The sequence below is a fragment of the Camellia sinensis genome, chromosome 12 (assembly GCF_055761805.1).
Source record: "Camellia sinensis isolate YWXY chromosome 12, ASM5576180v1, whole genome shotgun sequence".
In the NCBI taxonomy this organism is placed as follows: domain Eukaryota; kingdom Viridiplantae; phylum Streptophyta; class Magnoliopsida; order Ericales; family Theaceae; genus Camellia; species Camellia sinensis.
Window position 1 is genome coordinate 145,524,869 of NC_138972.1, and position 14,876 is coordinate 145,539,744.

Consider the following 14,876-nt stretch of genomic DNA (forward strand, 5'->3'; position numbering starts at 1 on the left):
TTTGTGAAATAGTTTCGTGAAAAATCCTAGATGACATTTTGTTTCCAATTTTAGCTCTTGACTTTTTTCTATCTGTTTGGCTTTTTGTTGACTGTTTGTTCAATTTTCTATCTGTCTAATTTTTTATCAATTAAAACTTTATCTATACAAATTCACAACTTTATTATATCTATCTGTTCAATTTTTTATCTGAACAAAAGTGCATCTGGACAACTTTTATTCAAATTTTCACAATATCTATGCATATCCTACTACCTCAAACAAATCATCACTTTCAAAAATTAGATAACTTCCAAAAAAATTTCATGGTATTTGTACATATACTCTATATTTTCTCAATACCGAACCCCTATCTGTTTGAATTTTGAAAAGAGTTATAATATTATCTGTTATAATCCTATTATCTGTTCAAAACAAAATTGTTCTATCTATTTAAAAAAAAAATAATCTGTTAAAATTTTGAACATATAATAATTTTGAACATATAACAACCCCAAGGTAAGTGGCCGAATGGTAAAGTCTGGAGGATAAAATCCACAAGTCTCGAGTTCGAGTCACCCCTTGGGGCCACTGGAGGTTTGCCCGGTCGTTAACTTCAGGGCCCTCAGGATTAGTCCTGGCTTCCCTTAAAATCAGCGGGTTGGGGATACCTGAGTTATCAAAAAAAAATATATATATATATATAAAATAAATTTGAACAAATCTATTCTATCTATCAATTTTTTTTAATCTGTTTTATCATCATCATCCTTATCATCATCATCATCATCATCATCATCAACAACATCAGCAACAATAACAAAAAAAAATAAAAATAAAAATGAACAGATATTGTAAGATTTAATAATACATGTAACCATAATAATAATGCGGAATTAAATTTTACAGGATCTTGAATTCAATACAACTCAAGAATAAAACTAACTTACCTTTGTCAGCCATTGAATTAGAGAAGTTGAGAAAATGCCCATAATAGTTGAACCTTTAATTCTTGGCTTACATTCTTCTTTTTGTCTCTCTTAATTATGATGACTATAAAACTTAGAACAATAGAAAAATACTTATGATATGAAAGGGGATTCACCCATCCTTATCTAGAGGAGAGAAGATGGCCAGATAAACTCTATCAGAAGAATTTCTATCCATCAAGATTTCCTTCTTATCTTAGAAGAGTAATTATATTAAAATTCTAATTACTAAACTTTATATCAAATATTGGCTTTATCTAATTGTGGAGTCCAAATAAATTAAAACATGTTGATATATGTAGGCTATTGGGCCACACTAGAAAATAAATCCAACATTCTCTCACTTGGCCTATTAAGCCGATTATGATGCAATTATGAGTTTTTCCAAAAAAAAGGATAAATTACACTGACACCCCCTGAGGTTTATGTTTATTACAGTTCCCCCCATCACCTTTTGGAAATTACATCTCCCTCCTTGAGATTTAAAGTTTCATTACAGATTCCCCCTCAGCAATTTTATTTTTTTAAATACCAATTTTTCCCTCACTAGGTAAATTATATTGACACCGCTCACATTTTAGAAATTACAATCCCCTCCCTAAGGTTTAAAGTAACACTACCAATTATCCTCTCGGTTAGTATTGGTTGGAAAAAAAAAATTCATTGAAAAAAAAAATTAACTGGAAAAAAAAATTTGTTAGTAAAATTTTTAAATTTCTATTTAAAAACCAACATAAACTCATTTTTTGAATTTACGTTTTTTCCTCAAATTTACAAACTGAGACAACTATTTATAAATCAAAAAAATTATCAAACAAGTTTTTATGACAGTTTTTCAAATTTTTGTAAATATAAATTGACAATTGAAAATGAAATGATTACCACACAGATTTCAAATGGTAAAAATGTTGTAAAATTAACAAATAATTAAATAAGTTATTAACGTAAGAAATGACTTATCAAAAGATTCTTAGGCTATGTATGGTTTGATTTTTAAATTTTTAAAAAAAAATTAAAAATTAATTTGGTTAAGAAATAAAAAATAAAAAATAAAAAATAAATATTATTTTTATATAATTTTTATCTTTCGAGTGGTTAAAAATATTTTTTTACAAATTAAATTGAAACAACTATACGTATATATATAACCTGCCCAAAAGTTAAAATGATAATTATTTTTTACCCTTAAATTATAATTATTTTTTATTTTTTAACCAAATTAATTTTTAATTTTTAATTTTTTTAAAAAAATTCTAAAATCAAACCATACAGCCTAAGAATCTTTTGATAAATCATTTCTTACATTAGTAACTTATTTAATTATTTTTTAATTTTACCACATTTCTACCATTTAAAACATGTTTGGTAACTATTTCGTTTTCAGTTTTCAATTTATATTAACAAAAATTTAAAAAACTGTCATAAAAACTTGTTTGATAATTTTTTTGGTTTATAAATTGTTGTCTTAGTTTGTAAATTTGAAGAAAAAATATAAATTCAAAAAATGAGTTTACGTTGGTTTTTAAATAGAAATTTAAAAATTTTACTAACAAATTTTTTTTTCAATTAATTTTTTTCCAATTAACTTTTTTTCCAACTAATACTAACTGAGGGGGTAATTGGTAATATTACTTTAAACCTTAGGGAGGGGATTGTAATTTCTAAAATGTGAGAGGTGTCAATGTAATTTACCCAGTGAGAGCAAAATTGATATTTAAAAAATTAAATTACTGAGAGGGGAATCTATAATAAAACTTTAAATCTTAGGGAGGGAGATGTAATTTTCAAAAGGTGAGAGGGAAACTATAATAAACATAAACCTCAGGGGGTGTCAGTGTAATTTACCCCTCCAAAAAATATGCAATTTATAAAAAATTTTGACTCATTGAATTCCACACTAAAAATTTTGACACGTGATCATGAATTTTAAAAATAGCCAATAAGTTCAGATATATTAGAAACTATAATACTGTAATTATTTTAGATCACCAATGTGCGTTATAGCGGTTATAGAACATTTTTGTCATATATTTCCTTTTATGCACTACACCATTGATAACTTTCACTAACCCAATCCATTATTGGAATATATAATTATTTGCCTGAAAGGCCCCTACAATTTGTCTTGTTAAGACATTTCCTATTTATCAATATTCAAATTAATGTGTACACACATTTTTAAAAACATGAAAAATAGAAACAAAATTATTATTGCACAAATAGTGTCAAATAAAAATAAGCACTCACGATTTACCATATACATCAAGGGTTGCTTAAAAGACCCATCCTGATAACACGCTCTTTGTATGTCTTTGATGGCAATTCCTTTGTGAACAGATCAGCAATCATAAGAGATGTGCTTAAGTTTTCAATTAACACTTGTTGTTTCTGGACTTTCTCTAACAACTAAGTACTTTACTTTCATGTGTTTGGAACCACTGGAGTACTTTCCATTCTCAGAGAAGAAAACAACTGCGGTATTGTCACAATATATCTTCAGCAGCTTGGCAATTGATTCAACAACACCAAGTCCTGAGATGAAATTTTGCAACCATAAAGCATGATTTGTAGCCTCACAGCATGCCACAAACTCAGCTTCCATAATAGATGAAACAATAGTGGACTACTTCACACTCTTCCATAAAATTGCTCCACTAGCTAGTAGAAAAACAAAACCTGATGTAGATTTTCTACTATTAAGGCAATTAGCAAAATCTGAGTCTGAGTATCCGATCACTTCCAAATGTTCTGATCTCCTCTAGGTGAGCATATAGTCCTTTGTTCTCTGAAGATATCTTATAACCTTCTTTACTACTTTCCAATGTTCCATTCTAGGATTGCTTTGGAATCTTCCCAACATTCCAACTGTAAAACTAATAGTTGGCCTAGTACATGTATGGGCATACATCAAGCTACCTACTGCTAATGCATATGGAATGTCTTTCATTTGTTTTCTCTCCAAGTCATTCCTTAGACACTGTTTTTCACTTAATTTATCACCTCTCATGATGGGTGCATCACCGGCTGAACAAAACTGAATATTGAATTTCTCCAAAATACGATCAATATATCCTTTTTGAGATAGTCCTAGCAATCATCGAGATTGATCCCTAAAGATCTCTATGCCAATAACATAGTTTGCCTCACCCATATCGACCATTTTAAAGTTCTTGGAGAGATATTCCTTGGTTTCATGCAATAAGCCAAGGTCATTACTAGCTAACAAAATGTCATCCATATTTAGCACCAAAATAATGAACTTACTCTCACTAACCTTTAGATATATGCATCAATCAACTGCATTTTCTTTAAATCCGAAGGAGGTAATTGTATCATTAAACTTTAAATACCATTGCCTGGAAGTTTGTTTAAGGCCATATATGGATTTCTTTAATTTTCAAGTTAAATGCTCTTTACCATTCTTTGCAAATCCTTCGGGTTGCTCCATATAAATTTCTTCATGCAAATTCCCATTCAGAAAAGTAGTTTTCACATCCATTTGATGCAACTCTAAATCATAATGAGCTACCAATGCTAAGATGATTCTAAGCGAGTCCTTCTTAGATATTGGAGAGAAGGTCTCTGTATAGTCTATGCCTTCTTTTTGAGTCAAATCATTGGCAACAAGTCTGTCTTTAAATCGTTCGATATTGCCTTTTGCGTCGCGCTTGGTCTTGAAAACCTATGTACACCCGACTTTTTTACAATTATTAGGCAATTCGACGAGATCCCAAACACCATTCAGTTTTATGGATTTTAACTCTTCAGTTATAGCATTGACCCATTTAGTAGAATTAGCACTATTCATGGCCTGTGAAAATGAGACTGGATCTTTGTTAATCCCAATATCAAAATCAGATTCCTGTAGATACACCATGTAATCATCTGGAATGGCAGGCTTTCTTTCCCTCTAAGATCTTCTCAGAATTGCTGGTTGTGGTGGTTCTATAATATTTTCAATGGTGATATCTTCATAAAGTAGTGAAACATGAGGTGGTGAAGGATTTTCATTATGTTGTTTGTTTCCCTCAAACTATGAAATAGTCTGAGGAACAATAATTTTTCGATAAGGGTTAAATGTTGGCACATCCACCATAATTTCCTCGAAATTCACCACATGTGTTTTCTCACTCCCACTAATTTCACCATTCTCTAGGAATCTAGCATTACCAGTCTTCATTATCCTCGTATTGTGATTAGGACAATAAAATTTGTATCCTTTAGACTTGTCTGGATAACTAATGAAATATCCAGATATTGTTCTTGAATCCAACTTTTTTCTCTTGTGGGTTGAAGATTCTCGCCTCTGCTGGACGACCCCAAATATGTAAGTGTCTTAAACTAGGTTTCCTAGCAGTCCACAACTCAAAAGGAGTTGTTGGGACTGCCTTACTAGGAACCCTATTTAAGATATACATTGCAGTCTTTAAAGCTTCACCCCACAGTGAAATGGGTACAATTGAGCAACTTAACATACTCCTAACCATATCTTTAAGTGTACGATTACGCCTTTCAGCAATTCTTCTTTGTTGTGGCATACTAGGCATTATATATTGAGCACGAATGCCTTTCTTTTCTAAGAATTTGGCAAATCAGCTAGGATTTTGGCCTGATTCATCATATTTACCATAATACTCACCACCCCTGTCTGATCTCATTATTTTAACCTTTTTATCTAATTGTCTCTCGACTTCAGTTATGTACATCTCAAGGATGCCAACAGCCTGAGACTTTTCATGAATTAGATACACATATCCATAACGTGAGAAGTCATCTATAAATGTGATAAAATATTTTTCACCACTAAAGCATGGGATGTTGAGTGGCCCGCAAATATCTGTATGAATTATCTCAAGAAGCACATTACTTGTTGTGGCACCTTTCTTGATGTGTTTGGTTTGCTTTTTTTTAATGCAATCCACATCTATCTCAAAATCAGTGAAGTCTAGGTTTTTCAAAATCCTATTCTTCACCAATTTTTCAATTCTATTTCTAGAGATATGCCCCAATCGTCTATGCCACAAGATTGAGGATTTATCATTAATTAGACCACATTTTAAACCAATATTCGAATGCAGAGTTACTAATGATTGTGCAAACTCATGATTTAAGGTAATTTTATATAAACCATCACATAAATTATCAGAACCAATCATTATTGAATTAAACATTAAATTAAGTTTTCCATAACTAAATAAAACTGAATGTCCAACACAATCTAATTTGGATAACGAAACTAAATTCCTAGAAAGTGAAGGAATATAAAAAGTGTCTTCTAGATCCATTTGATGACCCGTCTCTAAGATCAGTCGGTAGGTTCCTACAGCTACGACTTCAGCTTTGAGACGGTTCCCCATATAGACAAATCTTTCACTTTCCTTCGGTTTCTTAGTTAAGAGGTATCCCTGCATGTCATTTGTAATGTGGGTCGTGGCCCTAGAGTCAATCCACCAAGTATTAGGAGGTACTTTAGCAAGATTTGATTCATAACAAACAAAAGAAAATTTCTTACATTTATTTTCGAACCAAGCTTTTCACTTGCTGCAGTCTTTCTTCACATGTCCCTTCTTACCACAAAAGCAGCACTTGATAGTGAAACCATTCTGAACCTGATTTTCTTCCCCAGGTTCATTCTTTTTTTTGGGTGGATTTTTCTTTGATTTTACAAACTTATCATTCTTTTTCTTTATACCTCAATGAGGTCCAACCAATGTAGTTTGATGTCCTTCCTCCCTCAATCTCACTTCCTCCTAAACACACATATTAGTCTGCTCATTCAAACTCCACTTATCTTTATTGGTGTTATAGTGAATTTTGAATGTGCCGAACTGTGATGGAAGTGAGTTGAGAATAAACTGCACAAGGGATCCCTAAAGTTTTAAGCTTTGCAGCTTTGTCAACCATATTGAGGATGTGATCCTGAACTCCTCAGTTGCCATCATATTTCATTGTTGTCAATTCAGCCATAATAGTGCCAGCAAGTGACTTGTCAGCAAATCTAAATCGATCTTCAACAGCCTTTAAGTATTCCAATACATTAACAGTTTGAGGTAAGGAGGTCTTGATGTTATTTGCAATGGTCATCTTCATAAACATCAAACTGAGTCTATTGGACCTTTTCTAAGGTTCAGAAATGGCAACTTATTCTGCAGTACTATATTCATTAATGTCTGCAGGTTTATTTTCAAGCAATGCCATATCAAGGTCCAATACACCCAGTGTAAACTAAACATGTTCATACCATTTCAAAAAATTCGAGCCAGTAAGTAGAGGGACGCTCGATGCAAGAAAGTGCAATGAGATGGGAACTATCACTGAAATAAGATAGAACAATATACATATTAAAGCTTTGAGAATTATGATAAACTATTGATATCATATAAGTCTTTCCTTTGGGCAAAACTTAGGTATATCTATTGTCCACTCGTCAAGAATCACTTATGTAGGTCTAAAGTAATTTATGCAACTTTTCAGCTAGTCATGTTATCTTTGGGTATTCAATTCTAATCTGTCAAATTACAAAAGTTACATTACCCTACCCAGTTAATAATTATTTGAAAGTGACTCTTCTTTAGGCTAGTCTCAATCTCCTAATTATAACTGCAATTGAGAATATTATCAACCTTAATGTTACCCTTTTAACAATTCTTACAGTTTTATATTCATAAGTTATGCAAATCTAGGCCACTTTGGCAGCTACTAAACTAGTAAACCTTATGAATACAGAACTAACCAACAATATTCTTTATTCATTAATTTGAGTTATTTAATTAATTCAATCACTATTTTAATGAAATCACTATTTATGATTTCTAGAATTTCTTTTATGTGATTGCAATTACCATAATAATAATAATAATAATAATAATAATAATAACTCTAGACGAACATGAATATTTTATATATCAAATTATGTAATATAACAATCATGAATATCTCATATAATGGTCAATAAGAATTACACCTAATATAAATTAATCACTCCAATATTTAATATTTAATGTCATAAAATTATATCATGATATCAAATTTAAATCATGAAAATATATAAAAATCAACAATAATAGACAATAAGTGTATACAATCAGATAAGGTAAAATCATAATTCTTTAATGGACCGAATGATTCAACAAATTGCTTTTAATCTATGCCCCAATTGTCTATTTAAATAATAATTTTATAATCATTCAATTCCATGGCATACAGGAGGAAGTAATATTCTTTACTAATATTATAATGATTATAAAAAAATAAACTGAAGCATGCAATAAACTGAAGCATGCATATTACTTATAGTAAAGGGATATGAACAGCGTGTTAATAGCATAACAAAATCAAAAGGTGTATTACACGTTTGATCAATTCAAACAAATTGAAATAATATTTTAAGGTCAATACCGATAATAAAACGATGGTACTGTTTATTAAAAACATTAAAATAAATATATTATTATTCCAAGGTGTATTGATTCACAAAACGAAAGCTCTGATACCACATGTAAGATTTAATAATACATGTAACCATAATAATAATGTGGAATTAAACTTTATAGGATCTTGAATTCAGTACAACTCAAGAATAAAACTAACTTACCTTTGTTAGCCATTGAATTAGAGAAGTTGAAAAAATACCCCTAATAGTTGAACCTTTAATTCTTTCCTCACCTTCTTCTCTCTCTCTCTCTCTTAATTAGGATGACTATAAAACTTAGAGTGATGGAAAAATACTTATGATATGAAAGGGGAGTCACCCATCCTTATATAGAGGAGAGAAGAGGGCCAAATAAACTATATCAGAAGAATTCATATCCATCAAGGTTTCCTTCTTATCTTAGAAGAGTAATTATATTAAAATTCTAATTACTGAACTTTATATCGAATATTGGCTTTATCTAATTGTGGAGTCTAAATAAATTAAAAAATGTAGATATATGTAGGCTATTGGGCCACATTAGAAAATAAATCCAATAGATACATCATCTGCAAACACACATAAGCAAACAACTCATTATTATCTTCCTCCACAACCATATCTGAGACTCAATATAAACGAGATCTCAGACTATACAAAATTAGAACTAAACGAATGTATTCTCTGCACAATAAAACTCAACCAGTGTATCCGCAAGCATATAATATATATATATATATATATATATAAATATTACCTTAGATCGAAAGAACAATGAGAGAGGGCGAAGGTGCGATAAAGTTCAGATCTGGCGAAGGTGGCAATGGATTCTAGCTTCGAGCTCGGGGGATCTAGCGGCTGCAGCAACAGTGTAATGCCCTCAAAAAAAGTACAAGACAACCATTCACATATTGTCATAAACATAGGGGAAACATCATCTCTTCATTCATCAGAGTTTCCTTTACAAAAGATATTACATGCATTACATTTTCATAAACATTCATCTTGAAACTATAGCATGTAACTCTAACTTCTAAACAACAAAAATAAAGGCTTACAGTTTCCTAAGTTAACACTTGGTTACAACAAAAGAAGAGTTCTAATTATTTACATAAAAAGCCCTTGGCTTGAAATTTTACATTTAACACCAAACAAAGTATGTAAAATGGAGTCTTCGACCCCTAAACCTCCCAAGCTATGTCTTTGGATGTAGCATGCCCTCTGTACCTGAAAAATGGTGTCCCAAGTAGGGTGAGCCAAAGCCTAGTGGAGATATGCTAAACAGTATAAGAGAATTAACTAAAACTTTAGCATCCGATAAATGTTTAATACTTGAAAACCAACTTACACCTTTTTCATAACCAATCAACATTGACATCCATACTTCCATTCACTGACATTTACTTATCCAAATCAATTCATGGACATAGGTCATCATCATCTAAACAATTCAAAATGAGACTACAACTCATTTATCAATACTTCAATCATAAACATTTATTCATATACTTCCATTTTTTGTCATTTTACGGAACTACGTCTGAGGGAACCGGTAGCCAAATATATATAAGATTTCAGGACTTTCACCCTGGACACTCCGGCCAATTTAATTATCAATGGAGTCTATTCCCTATCTCCTCCCAAACAATGGAGTACATCCCATATCTCCTCCCAAACAAAGATACATGTAGAATGTATTTAAGCACGCTGTCATATACAATGACCAATTAAATCACATATTCAATGTTTTAATCTAACCGTCATATTCAATGACATAATCCAATTGATTAGTTTCAATTCACCTAATCATCATGCAATTTCTACAACAATCATGGTTATCCTTCATCGATAGCCCAAAGCAGATATTTCTAAATAGATAAATAAATCTATCAACAGATAATTTATCAACTTTTCCCATAGGTGAGTGATTTATTAATCCAACTCCACCATTTAATCACACGTTCCTTCAATTCCATAATTTCCAAGTCAATCTCGTTATTTATACAAAATAACTCATTTAATTCAAATTAGGGCAAATCTCCCCCTTTATCAAATATTATACCTAAGACCAAATTTCATCAATTCTTCTCAAGTCATAATATGTTCAAGACCCCTCATGCCCATAAGGAACTCAAATAGAAAACCCCTCTTTTATATATATTGAAACCAACCAAAAATTCACCAAAAACCTTCCCAAATCACACCATTTATACAAGATGACAATATCTATGTTAAAACCCATATAGGAGGATAGAATATCCCTACCTCAAGCTTAGAAGAGGAAGAAGGAAGAAAAACCAAAAAGTCGACGGAGGAGAAACGACGTTTTGCTCCAAAAAAAAAGAAGCCCTCGACAAGCTCTACAATGTATCTCAAAGGAGCAAGGTGAGAAGATCACTCTAGGTGAGTAGATCTAGAGATTTAAGTGAAAAAGTTGAATATTAGAGAGAGAAGAGAGAGATCACAGTTTGAGAGGAAAAATGGAAAGAAAATCATGAGAAAATAAATGGTTTGGGCCTATTTATAGTAGTATGGAAAAGCCCTAAGGTCAAATAAAATAATAGACCCCAAAACCCCCATAGATAAGGCCCATTTGGACCTCAAAAATCTAAAAAAAAAACATGCAGGGGTCGACTCTTAGACAGGAGGGGGTCGACCCTATCTTTCAATAACCAACGCACAGACATAAGAGGGTCGACCCTCTCCCAGTCTAGTGTCTACCCTATCTTCCAGCAACTAACACACAGACATAAGAGGGTCGACCCTCTCCCAGTCTGGTGTCTATCCTATCTTCTAGCAACACTTCCAGAATTTCACCAACAGGTAAGGGTCGACCCTTAGAAAGGCTGGTGTCGACCCTAGAATGGAATTTCTAAGTCTCCAAGGAACTTTTGACAAGAATAAGTGCGAACAACCAAACCCAACAAGTTTAAATCAGATTGTATTCCTCCAAAACCAACCCATAACAACACTAAAGATTCCCAAAATAGAATAAAGGGTTCAAATACACTTACCAAAAGCTTTAAAGGACATAAGTGCTACAGATGGTATACCTAGATCTGGTTGCAAGATAGTGAAGCGATGGAGAACGACGATGACTTCGACCCAAGTTTTTCCTTTGATGCTTTCATGTTCTCCTTTTTGACTTCGACTTTGACGATAGCGACTTTAATGTCATCTGGCCGATGTGGTGTTGCGACTAAGGACATCAATTGTGGTAGTGGCGATGGCGATGGCGATGGCGATGACGATGGCGGTGGCAGTGGCGGTGTAGTAGTTCGCCGATGGTTTGATGTGATTGAGAGGTGGAGCAGTGACTCCGGCAACTGTGAGAGAGAGAGAGTGTGTGTGTGTGTGTGTGATTGTGTTTTATTTGGCCAGTGCATATGATATATATATATATATATATGGGCATGTTAGTCATTTTGTCTAAACTTGTCCTTTTGGACAATGTATTCTAACGTTGGACTTTTGACCTAATAAAAAAAAAAATCGGACTTTTCAGTCAAGTGCCCTTGATAAAATTAAAAAAGTTAAAGATTTTTTTTTTTGTTATAAGGGTTAAACATTGGGTTTTTTTTTTTTTCTTACAATTTTATCTTCTTCTCTTTTATTTTGTTTTGTTTTTACTAGACCAAATAAATTATGGAATTCAACTAAAAGTTAAAAGAATATGTCCGAGTCTAATTATTGTTAAAAGCATTTGTAATTTTTTTGATGAGAGATTGTTTTTGAATGGATTATTCATACACCAATAAAGTAGTGGGGTTTAGCTATTGTTTTTTTTTTTTAATTTTTATTTTAGAATTATATATATATATATATATATATATGTATTTGGTAATTGTTATTTTTTTTAATTATTGATAAAGCTTTGTAAATCCTTTTAATCTTTTACTTTTTGGATGGAAAATACTGTATTGTCCTTACAAAATGTGGATCCCTTGTTAACATTATGTTGGGGGTAAAATTAAGCTTCTATTTCGGCACACAACTTTCTCTTTTTGTTGGGAAATTGATTTTTGAACATTCGGAAAACAATTTCTGAATCAAAATCAATGATTTAGAAATCAACTTCTGAACTAAAGATATAGCCTAAGTTCATTTTTTATGGAAAAGTTACATCTTTAGCCAAACTAAACACAAAATTTGCTTTTAATTTTTTTAACTAATTTTTTTTAATAAAAAAATGATAGCCAAACTTAGGCTACCTATCAAGATTATACATGTCACTATAATGGGCTTAGCCAAAGATTTTTTTCAGCAAATGTATATTCATTGCCCAATCATAGGTTGGTTTCATTTTTGGTATTTTCAAAAACAAAAATAATAAAAATTAAATAACACTTATCATTTTCATTTGTGAAAATCATTTCCAGAAGTTTAAAATTATTTTTTGGGTGTTACTTAAAAATTGATTTATTTTTGAGAATTGTTTTTAGGGTTCCTAGTATTAGGATTTTATAACTTAAATGACATCTAATATTTTTATAATATCTAAGGTTCCTCCAGATAAAATTCAATCTAGAGAAATTCTTTTCAGAGAAATTTTGGAAATTTCTCTAGCCTTCCCAGAAAAATTCTCTCCAAAGAAATTTTATAAATTTCTCTAGCCTTCCCATAGGAATTTCTCGGGACTTCCCACTTTTTAGAGAAACTCTGAACTTCCCACAAAATTCAAAGTTACCTAGTAAAGAATCAGTGTTGGTGAACAAAAAGGGATTGAATTGAATTTGCATACAATTAATAAGCTAAAATAATTATACTTGGTTTGCTCAATTTAACTGATTTTCTTTGCGTTTTGAAATTTTCTATGGATTGAAATTTCTCTAGTTTGCTCACAAATTTCTTTGTGTTTTGATTGAACTAGAAAAAATTGAACAAATTTCTACACTACCTATACAAACAAAAATGTATATATATTGGTATATTCCTCATCAAATTACCTCTTTGAGCTCATTGTGGTGCTCTCTGTTTTTGAATCCCTATATATTCTCTCTTCAAACATACAAGAAGAAGAAGAAGAATCACCAATGATGACTGATTTTTGTTTACAGAGGAAGATATGGCCATTGACAAAGGTCTTGGGTAACCAAAAGCCTATGCAAAGCTCTGTAGAGATTGCAATGTTTGTCCATACATCCATGGCCCACATTTCACTTTCACTATTTATGCTCTGTAACATCATGATCAGGTAAGAATAAAATAAATACCTTGTCGCCATGAAATTCAACATCTCATCATCTCTCTCTGGAATTTTTTAACATTTTGCCTCATCTTATCTTCGGACTTCTTGAGCTCCTCCACCGTCGCACGGAGGCGCGTGATTTCTTACTTGCCGGAATCAACCTGACGGATTTCTACTCCTATTGCTAGCCGTGGCGGTGGATGTCATAGATGTCGCCATTTTGGTGTTTGAATCAACAAAACTCGAACCCTAACCCTAATAATTGAAGCAATATGTATGTTATATGTGTATATATATGTGTGTGTGTGTGTAGACAGGGAGAGAGAGGTTTTGGAAGTTGACATAGAGAAGTGTGAAGCTAAACCAAGATTAGGTGGGTGAGATATATGAAGGTGGGTGATATGTGTGTGTGTAGAGAGAGAGAGAGAGAGAGAGAGAGAGAGAGAGAGAGAGAGAGGGGTTTTGGAAGTTGGCATGGAGAAGTGTGAAGCTGAACCAAGATTAGGTGGGTGAGATATATGAAGGTGGGTGAGGGACCTTAGACATCACAAAATAATATTGTGGACCTTGCCCATTATTAAAAGTTAGAGAGGGATGTTAGACCAATTTTCCCTTTATTTTTTTTTAAAAAAAATTCTCAAAACTATTTTTAGAAACAGATTATTGTAGACGCGCCCGAACGTCCTAGGAAAATTCCGTTTTGTTCATTAGGCTCACTACAGTTCAGACTCAAATGTCACGATTCTGAATCTAATCTCGCAAAGTGCCATGCAAGATCGATAAATCACCAAAGAGTCCAAATCCGGCAAATCTTTTTGAAAAACTGATTTTTAGAAAGAAGCGCCAAACATGGACTGCTTTGCCAGATACAGAGTCGCCACCTAAATATTTTATTTTGGGAAATTTAGGAAACCCTGACTCGTGCCTAAGGCAACGTGTCCGTCATCACCAAAGTTACCTCAGCTCGGGAACTTGGGTACGAGAGGGGAAGGTCATGCAATGAGCACCCCCGCTTGCCCGATCAAAGATCGGTCTTTACTAACATGATATCTTGTTTTTGAAAACACATGTGTTCTTATTCCGGTTATTTAACCTAGAATTACTATGTTATGCGCACAACAAACAAGTATAGACTAGATTACTTAAATTGAAACAAAGCATTATATATCCGTTTGTTTGAACATGGTTTGAGGTTTGCTACTCGCAACTAGGCTAAATCAAGGATTTCAATGAATTGTCCCAGTTCAAGCAATCCAACCTTCACCCACAGGCATTTAGGCAGTTAGTCATATAAGCAGTTAGCCTCATG